Source organism: Malus sylvestris, chromosome 10, assembly GCF_916048215.2.
Source record: "Malus sylvestris chromosome 10, drMalSylv7.2, whole genome shotgun sequence".
NCBI classification, from domain to species: Eukaryota; Viridiplantae; Streptophyta; class Magnoliopsida; order Rosales; family Rosaceae; genus Malus; species Malus sylvestris.
Window position 1 is genome coordinate 33365296 of NC_062269.1, and position 11907 is coordinate 33377202.

Below are 11907 nucleotides of genomic sequence, written 5' to 3' on the forward strand. Positions count from 1 at the left end.
CTCCAGCGATGACCCATTCAGCTGGTTAGCTTTGGCGGAAGAGTATTTGGACTACCATGGTGTCAACCCCCCCAACAGGGTCACGGTGGCGGGCCTCCATTTCACTGGTGATGTGGCTTTGTGGTAGAAGTGGTACAAATTGCATATTGGATCCATTTTATGGGCCACCTTCACCGAATGTCTCTTACAACGCTTTGGGCCGGGTGACCAATTAGACTTCAATATGTCCTTCTCTCATGTATCCCAAAAAGGATCTCTCGAGGCCTATGTTAATGATTTCATTCGTTTGTCTTGCCGAGCTCAAGGTTGGACCAATGCACAACATTTAGGAGCGTGGGCTTAAGATGGACCTCCGTATTATCTCAAGCACCTCATTCTTTGGCCCGCGCCATCAAACTCGCCCGTATCTATGACAATAAGCAACAACGATGTCATAGCACCTTCCGCTAATACTCTCCTTGCCCTTCTCCGACGTCTCTGGTAGTGTCCTCGACGACATCCGCTCCACCCACCCGACCACTTCCCTCCTCGGCAGCTCGGCCACCGCTACACCTATCTCCAACAGTAGTCTGTGAGCGCAGTTCTCGGGGCCAATGTCTATATTGCCCAAAGAAATACTTTCCTGGCCGCATGATAAGTCGATATTATACTTTATATTTTACCCTTATCTTAGTATTAATTTATTAGTTATTTTGGTAGAATTTTAATACTTTGTTATATTTTTAATGTAGGACATTCGACTTCCTCTGGAGAAAAAAGTGATCAAACGGATGAATTTTGAAGTAATTCTAATTGGAGGATGTTCGTGAGTCTTTCAAGATGATTGTGTCAAAATTCCAGATTTTTCTACCAAGCCGTTTGACCATGGCGAAGAAATAAAGGCCCAGGGCGCAGCTTTCCCATATTGACGTTTCTGGACACTTTGGGTATTTTGAAGGTCAATATGGCATATTTTGAGGAAGATTCATCTTGAAGATTTGTTAAGGACGTCTCAAGTTTTAAAAAGATACCTTTTGGGACCAAATCAGAGTTGATTTGGTCGGTCAAAAGTCTGATTTTATGAGAAGTTCAAATTTCAGTTCAAATAGGAAACCTTTTATTTCCTAATTATCTTATTCTATTATGTTTCCTAGTTTTTAGAAGACATTTTCTAGGTAGGATTTTATTTTTTGGTTGTATAAATAAGGCTTTTTAGCCATTAGAAAGAAAAGGAGAGAGTACGAAGGCATCAATTTGGAAGAACTTAGCTAGGCTTTGACGTTTTGTATTTCAAGGTGTTTTCTATCTTTTTTCTATTTCAATAAAATTTCTTTTGTTTAATGGTTGTTCATAATTAATTTTTGTTTGCTAGGGTGATGCCTTGAGCCTTCTCATGAATATGTAGTTTTATTTAATTGCTTATGATATTATGCATACATGCTTTGAATTATTAATCACTATGTTTAAACTGTCTCTATATCTTAATGCTTAGCTACCATTATGATGTTTAGATAAGTATCGGATGCAATTCGATTGGAATACCACCGGCTGATTGAATATTGCTTATTGTGATTGGTAGTTATAATTTCACCTTGGACAAATACCACGTCTTAGGGATTGCATGGTTTTTCAAAGGGTTTTCACAAAGCGTTATGAGTCATGCATGTTTATATTTCATCTGAATACCATAGACGGATTGCATGTTTGATATACATTCTAACTTGAATACCACGAGCAGAATATGCATTAGGAAAACCTAACTTTCAAAATTGCATGTGTAATTCATAAGTAATTGGTAAATCTACATAAGATTGTTAAGGGGACGGCGGAATCCTAGACTTTTATAATTTGGTTTTCAAAACGTTTTCTTTTGTTTTCTTTACTTTGCTAATTTCTTTAACCTTTTTAGTTAAATTCGTTTTTATTATTTTTAAATTCAAAATTAACCTTTTCCAATCTTTATTTTCAAGTAATTAATTAAGATTTTGTATTTACATAAATTATTCATTCAATTCCTGCGGAAAACGACATTGCTTGAGCCGTTTATATTATAACTATCTTTGTTCTCTTATAAGTATTTTTAAGTGTTTTTTTCTCTACTTCTGCAGGTGGTAAAAATTCTTATCAAGAAATTGACGCTGTCGCCGGAGATTGTTATAAATAATTTGGGTTTTTCTTATTCTTAGTTAATTATTATTGTACATACATATATTTTTTATTTAATTGTTAATTTTATTTTTTAGGTTGGTTTGTTGATTTTTGAGAGCACTACAATGATGGGCTGGGAACTACCACCACCAGAAGGACCACCTTTATGGGTTTCTTTCGTAAAATGGGGTTTCTATGGATTTAAACCTACAATTTATGCCCTTTGTTGTTCAAATGCCCACGAAATTTTGCTATGCCCTGAAAGGAAATATTTTCTAGACCATGTGAAGAAGCATATTAATACAAGGAACGACTCACAAAGGCATTGGGACGATCCCACTTTTGATTACTATGCTCCAGATTTGAATAAGCATCCTAGTTTTAGATGGGCAGGTACTTAACAGCCTTTTGAGCAGCCTAATGTGCCACAAAGTTTAAAGGACGGTTGGACTACTAGTACATTAGAATGTGTGAAGAGTTATGATAAATGAAATTAAAGAGCCGCCTGCCGGTAACTCATGCCAAAAGGAGGAAACAACCCCTGATGACCTTGAAATTTCTCCAAAATCCGTTCCTACTCAAGTTCATACACCACACATACCATATCAAGATGCTGCAAAGCAACCGATAAAGCTGCAGGAATTCATTGAAACTGACCTATTGGATGGGGATGTACAAACCAAATCACAATCTGGGAAATCATGTGGCCAGCTCTTGGACACTATCACTTTGGATACAGGGCAGGTTACTGATACAAACGTTTTAGTTGCTGTATTGGGCAGTACACCAGCACAGCTAATTGTAATTAAAGAAATTCGGGCGTAAGTCCTGCAAGCTAGCTAAGACATACAAGGAATGGGAGAAAAAGTTTAATGGCAGCCAGATTCTTCATAGAGACATAAATACAAGGTGGAAGTTAGTTCGACGGAGACACAAGCCTCGTTGGAAGGGACCTTATTTGATTTCAAAGACTCATTCTCATATAAGGTAGACATAAAAGATTCAGCCACTGAATTTAAATGCACAGTTCATGTCACTCCATACTTACCATTGCTCTATGATGCTACTAAGGCATGGTTGACCCTAAAGGAACAAGTGACGTGATCATCAACTCATTCCCAATCGTCTAGCTATAGACGTTAACTAAAACACTAATTGGGAGACAACCCAATTTTTCCAGCTCTTTTCTTTGTATTTTCGTTCATTTTATTTCTTGTTTTTATTCCTTATCACAAAAAGCCGAAAAACAAAAAAATCACATAAAAAAAATTTAGAAAGTTGAAAAAAAATACAAAAACAGCAATTCGTTTTAGTTGATCAGTTTGTTTGTTTGTTTGTTTGTGTAATTTTTTTTTTTCCCATTTTGGGTTTTTATTCTCATCCGATTTTTAATGTGTGTTTTTGGCAGGTTGAATTCAGAATCAATTGGCCCTAAATATGCGCTAAGCGCACACATTCGACTGAATCATGCATTCAGTAGTATTCATACACTCAACTCAGTACATTCATCATTCATCCACAATAATCAGATTCCAAACGAATGCAGAAAAGATTAAGGCAGAGTTCAAGAATGCTTATTGTGGGAGAGCCCTCTGCATTGTTTGGAATCCCCTTTCACTCACTCTTTCTCTTATATTTTAATAAAATAATTGTTTTACAATAAGTTTGGGGGTGGTCCAGACAGCACAGAGGCAGACATTCATCAAGCCATGTCACAGATCCAGTATCATGCACAGTTTTTGCTCAATATTTGTCATATGGAGGCATGCAAGCACACAGAAAATTACATGAGCATTGAAGAAATTTAAGTCTTAGAATGCATGACAAAAACATTTCGGAGATCCGCATGATTTCCAGAGACATCATACCATGCTTAATTTTAACGCAGTACAGGGATTTGATTTACCTTCCATTTCGTAGATCTGAGCAGCCATCTTTGCTGTGTGTACAGAAGCTCCGTGTGTGCACCTTTGCCCCTCGCAGTCACTATTCTTCCCTTGGTCTTACTCGGATCCCGAACTTTACCTACAGAATCTTAACTACTAAAGAAATGCAGAAGAAATCTTAGAGAGAAATCGAAGAAGAATGAAGGAAGGAATAGAGAGAGAGAGAAAGAAAAGAAACTGAACAGTCTTTCTGTATATTGTATTGAATGAATGATTACACATGGTTTGCTATACTTATAGCTGTTTACACTTGATGACTCAGCACTCCCTTTCTTAACCAACTAACTAACTTGTAACTGACTTGTACTAAATGACATGTGGTGAATGATAAGCTATGATACACCCTCAGTTATTATCCCCCCTCAATCTCAGCTAGGGTAACCTAGTCTGAGATTGCAACAATGCCGAACAAAAGCAGGACCATGCAACCCTTTGGTCAAGATATCTGCAGTCTTATGATCAGTAGGCACATACTGAACTTGTAAATCCTTCCTTTGAACCTTTTCGCGAACAAAATGAAAATCCGTGTCCAAATGCTTAATTCGTGTATGAAAGACAGGGTTTGAACAGAGAGCTAAAGCAGAAAGATTGTCACATTACAACAATGGTGGTTCAGACAAGAACTGATGTAGGTCTTTTAACAGTAGGCGTATCCAGACAATATCAGTTGCACAATGTGCCAAGGCCTTATACTCTGCCTCCGTTGAACTTCTTGAGACTGAGGCTTGCTTCTTAGACTGCCACGATATAGGATTGGACCCCATGAAAACCACAAACCCAGTAACAGATCTCCTTGTATTCGGATCAGCAGCCCAATCAGAATCTGAGAAAGCAGTTAAGGATGTGTCATGTGATGCTAAATATGTAATTCCACACTGCAAAGTACCTTGGATATACCTTAAGATTCTTTTAACGAGATCAAAATGTATATCAGTAGGAGTGTTCATATATTGACAAGCCACACCCACAACATAAGACAAATCAGGTCTAGTAAAAGTGAGGTATTGCAAAGCACCAACTAGACTCCTATATGCACTTGGGTCTTCCAAAATCGTACCTTCAGTAGCCAGAAGTTGAGTATGAGGCTTGCATGGAGTTGCAGTAGGTTTACAACCATCCATACCAGCTTTATGAAGCAAATCTCTTGCATACTTAGACTGATTGATGAAAATATCCCCATTGGCTTTATACTCAACTTGTAAACCCAGAAAATAAGCCAATCTACCCATATCCTTTAATTCAAACACATTTCCAAGTTCCTGAATTATAGCCTGAACCTGATTCTTATTGGATCCAGTGAGAATGATGTCATCTACATATAGTAATAGAACAACAATATCAGTGCCATCATGTTTCACAAATAAACTTGTATCAGATTGAGACATTTGAAAACCCATTGCAGGTAAGTATCCTGTAAATTTGGCATTCCATGCTCGTGGGGCCTGTTTTAAGCCATACAAAGACTTCATCAGCTTGCATACATATCCAGGATGAGTAGAATCCACAAACCCTTGTGGTTGTGTCATATAAACCTCTTCCTCCAATTCACCATGCAAGAATGCATTCTTAACATCTAACTGTCTTAGTTCCCACTGAAATTGAGTGGCAAGAGAAATGATCAACCGAACTGTGGTATGTCGCACAACAGGACTGAATGTCTCAAAATAATCTATTCCATGCTCTTGATTATACCCTTGAGCTACTAATCTAGCTTTATATCTTGAAATAGACCCATCAGGATTCTTTTTTCAGCTTGTAAACCCACTTGCTACCAATAATTGCTCTGTGTGTAGGTGGAGGGACAAGCTTCCATATGGCTTGAGCTTTCAATGCATTGAACTCTTCTTGCATTGCTCTTTGCCAATTAATATTTGTAGCTGCACTTCGAAAGGTTGTAGGTTCTGCTAGATCATTAATTTGAGCCAAAAAAGAAAACCCCCCAGTACCAAAGGTATCATGTTCATCAATCTGTAAAGTTGACAACTGAGGAAAGCTAGCTATAAAGGCTGAATAATCTTTTCTTGAAATAGCCCCTGTTTGTAACCTAGTTTGCATACTGGGAACAGAATTATCAGATTGAATATGCTCAGATACTTCAGAAGAAAGTAGAGGAAGAGTTACCTCTAATTGTGCAGGATTGTGGACAGGTAACATCAAAGCTGTGTGTGGATGAGATGAATGAGTTGTTTCAGTTGACTGAGAAGATGCTGTTGTTGAAATATGAGGGCTTGTCCCAACTGTACTTGTACTAATCTGATTAGCTGGTGCACTGACGGAATGTGGAAGACTTACACCTACTGAATCAGATGTCATATTTCTGCCATCAAAATCACCAGAACGAGGCTGCACTGGAAGTGTAACAATAATAGGACATTCACATATCTATCTCTGAAAGATTCACTCGAAGAAGACACCTTTGTAGTACAACGCATGACTTTGTAAGGAAACACACTCTCATCATGTATAACATGCCGGGATATAATCAGTTTCTGAGACTGCATATGAAAACATAGTGCTCCCTTATAACCTTCTACATAACCCAGAAACACACATTGAACAGCCCTTGGTTGCAATTTGTTCTCATTATAGGGTCGGATATAAGGATATACTGCTGTTCCAAATATCTTAATATCTTGTAAACTAGGCTTTGTACCAAACAACAACTGATAAGGGGATTTCATCCCTAATGTTTTACTTGGCATCATATTTATGAGATATACAGAATGTGCACAGGCATGAAACCACAAGTTCTGAGACAAATGAGCAGTGGTCATTAAAGTAATGGCAGTCTCTATGATGTGTCTATGCTTCCTTTCAGCCATCCCATTCTGTTGAGGGGTGTAGGGACACGAAATCTTATGTACTACACCTTTAAGTTTCAAGAAATCATCAAACTGTTTACTTATAAACTCTCCACCCCCATCAGTTTGAAGACATTTAATGCTAACATTAAACTGATTATGAACAAAGCTGAAAAATCTCTGAAAAACACCAAAAACTTCTGATTTATTGATTAAAGGAAATATCCATACATGCCTTGTGAATTCATCGACAAAACTAACATAGTATCTATATCCTTCTATAGATCTAGTTAGTGAAGGACCCCAAAGATCGGAGTGAACCTTCTGAAATGGAAAAGTACATGTATTTGTCCTATCTAAAAACACCTGCCTTGACATTTTTCCAGAAATACAGAAAGAACATACATGCTGATTATCATCCACTGTAATAGCTATATCTGATAGTTCAATCATCTCTAAAAGCACTTCATTGCTGGGATGTCCAAGTCTTTGGTGCCACACTGTAGACTTCACCTTATGACCAAGTAATGTTACTGACTTCTGAACTGATGGAGACAAACACCTTGGGAACAGCTTGACTGGAATCCGAAACAACTCACCATCCTCACTCCTTCCTTGGTAAAGAACAGCTTTGGTTACCTTGTCCTGCACATAGAAATTTACATCATCACATATGAACCAGCAGAAGTTATCTTTACACAATTGTTTAACTGACAGTAAATTCACAACTATAGTTGGCACATGTAAAACATTCCTCAAAATCAAAGAGTAAGGTGATGTATTTAAATGTGTAGACCCAATATGTGTGATTGGCAAACCTTCACCATTGCCAATTGTAATTTTGTCATTGCCTACATATGAAGTGACTTGTTGCAAAGAATCAATGTTTGCAGTCATGTGATGAGAAGCCCCAGTATCTATAATCCAGGAATCATTAGGTAAAACTGTTGGTGAAGCATGAGCTTGCATTGCTGTGAGAGTAGGAGCAGGTGGTGTCCCTTGATAAGCAAAGTTATTCCTGTGATAACAATCTAATGCACTGTGCCCTTTCTTGCCACAAATCTGACATTCCATACCCTGTCCACCTGAGCTTGATTGAGTAGACCGTTTCCAGCAATTAGGGGCTGTATGCCCTCTTTTGAAACAAATCTGACATTCAGGCACTATGTTGGGCTTTACCTCAGTGTTACCAAACCAAGATTGCCCGCTTCCTCCATTTGATCTGCCCCCAGACTGACCACCTCTATTGTTTCCATAATTCTGAGATCTGTATGCACCATTCCCATTTGGCTTGGAGCCATACTGAGGCCGAGAACCATTAGGATGGAACTGTCGTGGAATGTTGGTTGTCCCCACAAAACCATAAGCACTGGCATTCTCATGATATCCTAAATCTTGATGTTGTGAAAAGGGATAAGATGAAGGAAACATCACTGGTGCAGAAGACTGTGAAAAGGGCAAATGTATCGGAGCTTGAGACTGGGAAACAGGATATGGCATCTGTGCAACATTTGAAGATGATGCCCCTGAGCTATAGTGTTCTTGAGACTGAGAGAATGGATAAGGAATCTGTGCAACATTGGAAGATAATACTCCTGAGTTATAATGTTCTTGTGACTGTGGAAAAAGATATGGCATCTTACCAGCATTCGAAGAAGATGCTCCTGAACTATAATGTCCTCCAAAAACAGAATGTGCACCTGGTATCGGTGTTAAAGTACCTCCGGGAATAAGAGGCACATTAGCAGAATTACTAGAAGACCCTTGAGCCATGGAAGAATAAGAACCAGAACCAGAACTCCCTTGCATATACAATCCAGCAATATTAGGAGACAGATTTTGAATAACAGAATCAGCCTCTCTTTCTGCACACAATAACTGCTCCCTAAACTCTCTTAGCGTCATAGTTGTATCTCTCGTAAAAATTACAGTTCTTATAACCGAATACTCTCTTGGTAAACCAGACAAAGCTGCAACAATAAAATCATTATCACTGACTACTTCTCCAGCTGCAACTAACTGATCTTTAATATTTCTAAGACGAGACAGATAATGATCAATTGAACTTGCCCCTTTCTGCATAGTCTGAAACTCTGTCTTGAGGGTATTAACACGAGCTTTAGAAACAGATGCATATCGATCTTGTAAATTTATCCAAGCTTCATGCGCAGTTCTAGACCCTAAAACATACTCAATTGACTCATCCGACAAGGTAGCAATCAATAAACTCAGAAGAGCAAGATCCACATACTCCCATTCCAAGAATGCATCAGAAAGTGTATTTGTAACCCCATGATCCGTACTAACTACATACTTTGGTGGACATGAAATAGAACCATCAAAATGACCAAACAGTTTATAGCCTTTGAGAACAGAAGTAAACTGAAAGACCCACTTCGCAAAATTCTTATCATTCAGCTTAATGGTCAGCATGCCTAAAAGGCTCTCCACTTTCACAGATGACGACATTATGTGTACAATTTGTAAGAAAACAAAGAATCGACACACAGCACTTCAAGAACCTTCAATCTAGAATATTAAACACCCAAATCAACAAACTACACAAATCAAGAAATGACTATGTGCCCACAACAATCTACAGCAAAGTAATCACCAATGGCCTTGTGCCCACTACAAATCAAGACTGAAGAACTGGCTTCGTGCCTTCACAAACTACAGAGAAAAAAAAATACCCAGAAAGATTTCGTGCCCACTACAAATCAAGACTTCAAGAAATGGCTTCGTGCCTTCACAAACTACAGAAAACCAGAAATGGCTTCGTGCCTCCAAATTGACATATTTGCTTACAAGGAAAAAAAAAATTTCACCTGAATCTGTCTTCAACTCACAAAACGAAGAACACCAGAATCACCATTGACGTAACACACGAACCCATAATCCACACAGACGAATCACTGGCTCGATACCATCTTAACTACTAAAGAAATGCAGAAGAAATCTTAGAGAGAAATCGAAGAAGAAGGAAGGAAGGAATAGAGAGAGAGAGAAAGAAAAGAAACTGAACAGTCTTTCTGTATATTGTATTGAATGAATGATTACACATGGTTTGCTATACTTATAGCTGTTTACACTTGATGACTCAGCACTCCCTTTCTTAACCAACTAACTAACTTGTAACTGACTTGTACTAAATGACATGTGGTGAATAATAAGCTATGATACACCCTCAGTTATTACAGAATACATACATGCATGTGTTAGAATTTCGTTTTCATTTGACCTTCAGTCATGAACTCCAATGAAGAAGATGTGGATGCATTTTACCTGAGGAAAGTGGCTCTGTATTTGCAGCTGTAAACAAGTTTGGGGGTGGAACAGAGGTGGTGCAGCTTTGGGGCCTTCGGTTTCCGTTGCAGAAATGGAGGAGAGAGGAAGAATCTCGACTTCTTTTTTTCGACTTCTTGAAGAGAGAGAGAGAAATGGATTGCTGGGTTTGGAGGATGGTATTGGTTGAGCGGCTCTGGACTACGTCGCGAGTTCAACTCCAGGTGACTTTCTTCCTTGTTTTTCCTTTCTTCTTCATTTTTATCTTTGTTTGCTGCTCGTTGTTTGCTTATTTATTTGCTTTCTGTTTTTATCTCTTTCTTTTTATAGTTTTAATTAGTTGTTTTTATTTTACTTTTATTTATTTTCCACCCTTGAGAACAATGTGTGCTTTTAAATGTCAATATAAGAATCCTAACTTATTTGGGAAACTTTAAGGAATTCTGAATTCTAATTCATTGATGATTATTTTGGTATTTGAAAAACCATCTCACTTAATTCAATTTAGATGATAATCGTTTTAGATTGAATATTTTGTCATTATTTATACAAAAAGTAGTCACCATTTATAGATCGTGACTGTTTCTATGAACAGTGTCACTATTTTTAAAAACAGTTATCACCATCTCTAAACAGTGACACGATTTCCAGAAACAGTGACACTATTTCTAAAAACGGTGACATTATTTTTAAAAACAATGACACTATTTCTAAAAATCGTGTTCACCCTTTTTAGACAATGACACTATTTCTAACAATGGTCACCATTTCTAGACAATGCCACTGTTTCTAGACCTAGACTTAAAATTTAGGACTAACACGAATTTAAAGACCAAGTATTACAGACGTATCATGTACAATCTAGAAAATTAACCAACTAAAAAAGCTTGCGGTTTTAGCATAGAAATATGAATTATATTATTTGGAAAAAAAAAGAACTTGTTGACACACTTTTTACTGTAAGTGAGCCTCACATACAATGGTTGGCTTATCCTTTTATTTGTCCGAAAAAAGAAAGCTATTGTGAAAAGAAAACATTTGCAGCATCAATGGGTGTGACAACGACAAGGAAAACCATGGTCCATTGTTTCGAACTATCTCACACTTAAAATTAGTAACTGAATTGTAGAAAGCTACAAGTTGGAACCGCAAGTGTACAACAGTTCCTCAAGAAAAATTGGTTGTCAATGAATCGATTGCACCAAATTTTAGATTCGGTTTGGCTCAGGTTTGATCATAGTGGACATTGCCATATCTCAAGAGGCAGCTATTAGGCTTCGGTCAATGTAACGCCTTGGAGAGTATGAGAGATGGACTAACAACATATGTCGTTAAGGGTGTACATGGAGATGTATAATACATGTATATCTTTTTGGCTGAAAAAATGTATCTTTAATGAGAGAGTGTAAGTTATAAAGCACTGGGATTTTCAATGCTAATTTCAACATGCTTCTAATAAAAGCATTTCTATCCTGTTTACGAACGTAAGTATTTCTTACATAGCAAACTAGAACGAGCCTTAGATTCCCTTGTTAGAACAATTTAAAAGATTTCGGCTTACAATCTCAATTAAATGACTTGTCACGGTGCGGCGTGCCAATGCCTTGGCTACAATCTTATTGATCACATTCTTAAGTGCTGAAAATATTATCTCAACGTGCTCAGAACAACAATCGACGCTCACACACTTGAGGTTTCAAATACAAGGAACTTTAGGACCAACAATGGATCAATGGAGATGGAAAAGT

General features: G+C 37.7%; 1 long non-coding RNA gene across 1 annotated transcript; it reads right to left on the reverse strand.

The window, feature by feature from the left end:
- Positions 1-3686: 3686 nt before the first annotated feature.
- LOC126586799 (uncharacterized) lies at positions 3687-10523 on the reverse strand. Its single transcript, XR_007610905.1, has 2 exons — positions 10160-10523; positions 3687-4152 (listed from the first exon to the last, which is right to left on the reverse strand). It is a non-coding gene; the product is annotated as an uncharacterized LOC126586799 (long non-coding RNA).
- Between the last annotated feature and the right edge of the window lie 1384 nt (positions 10524-11907).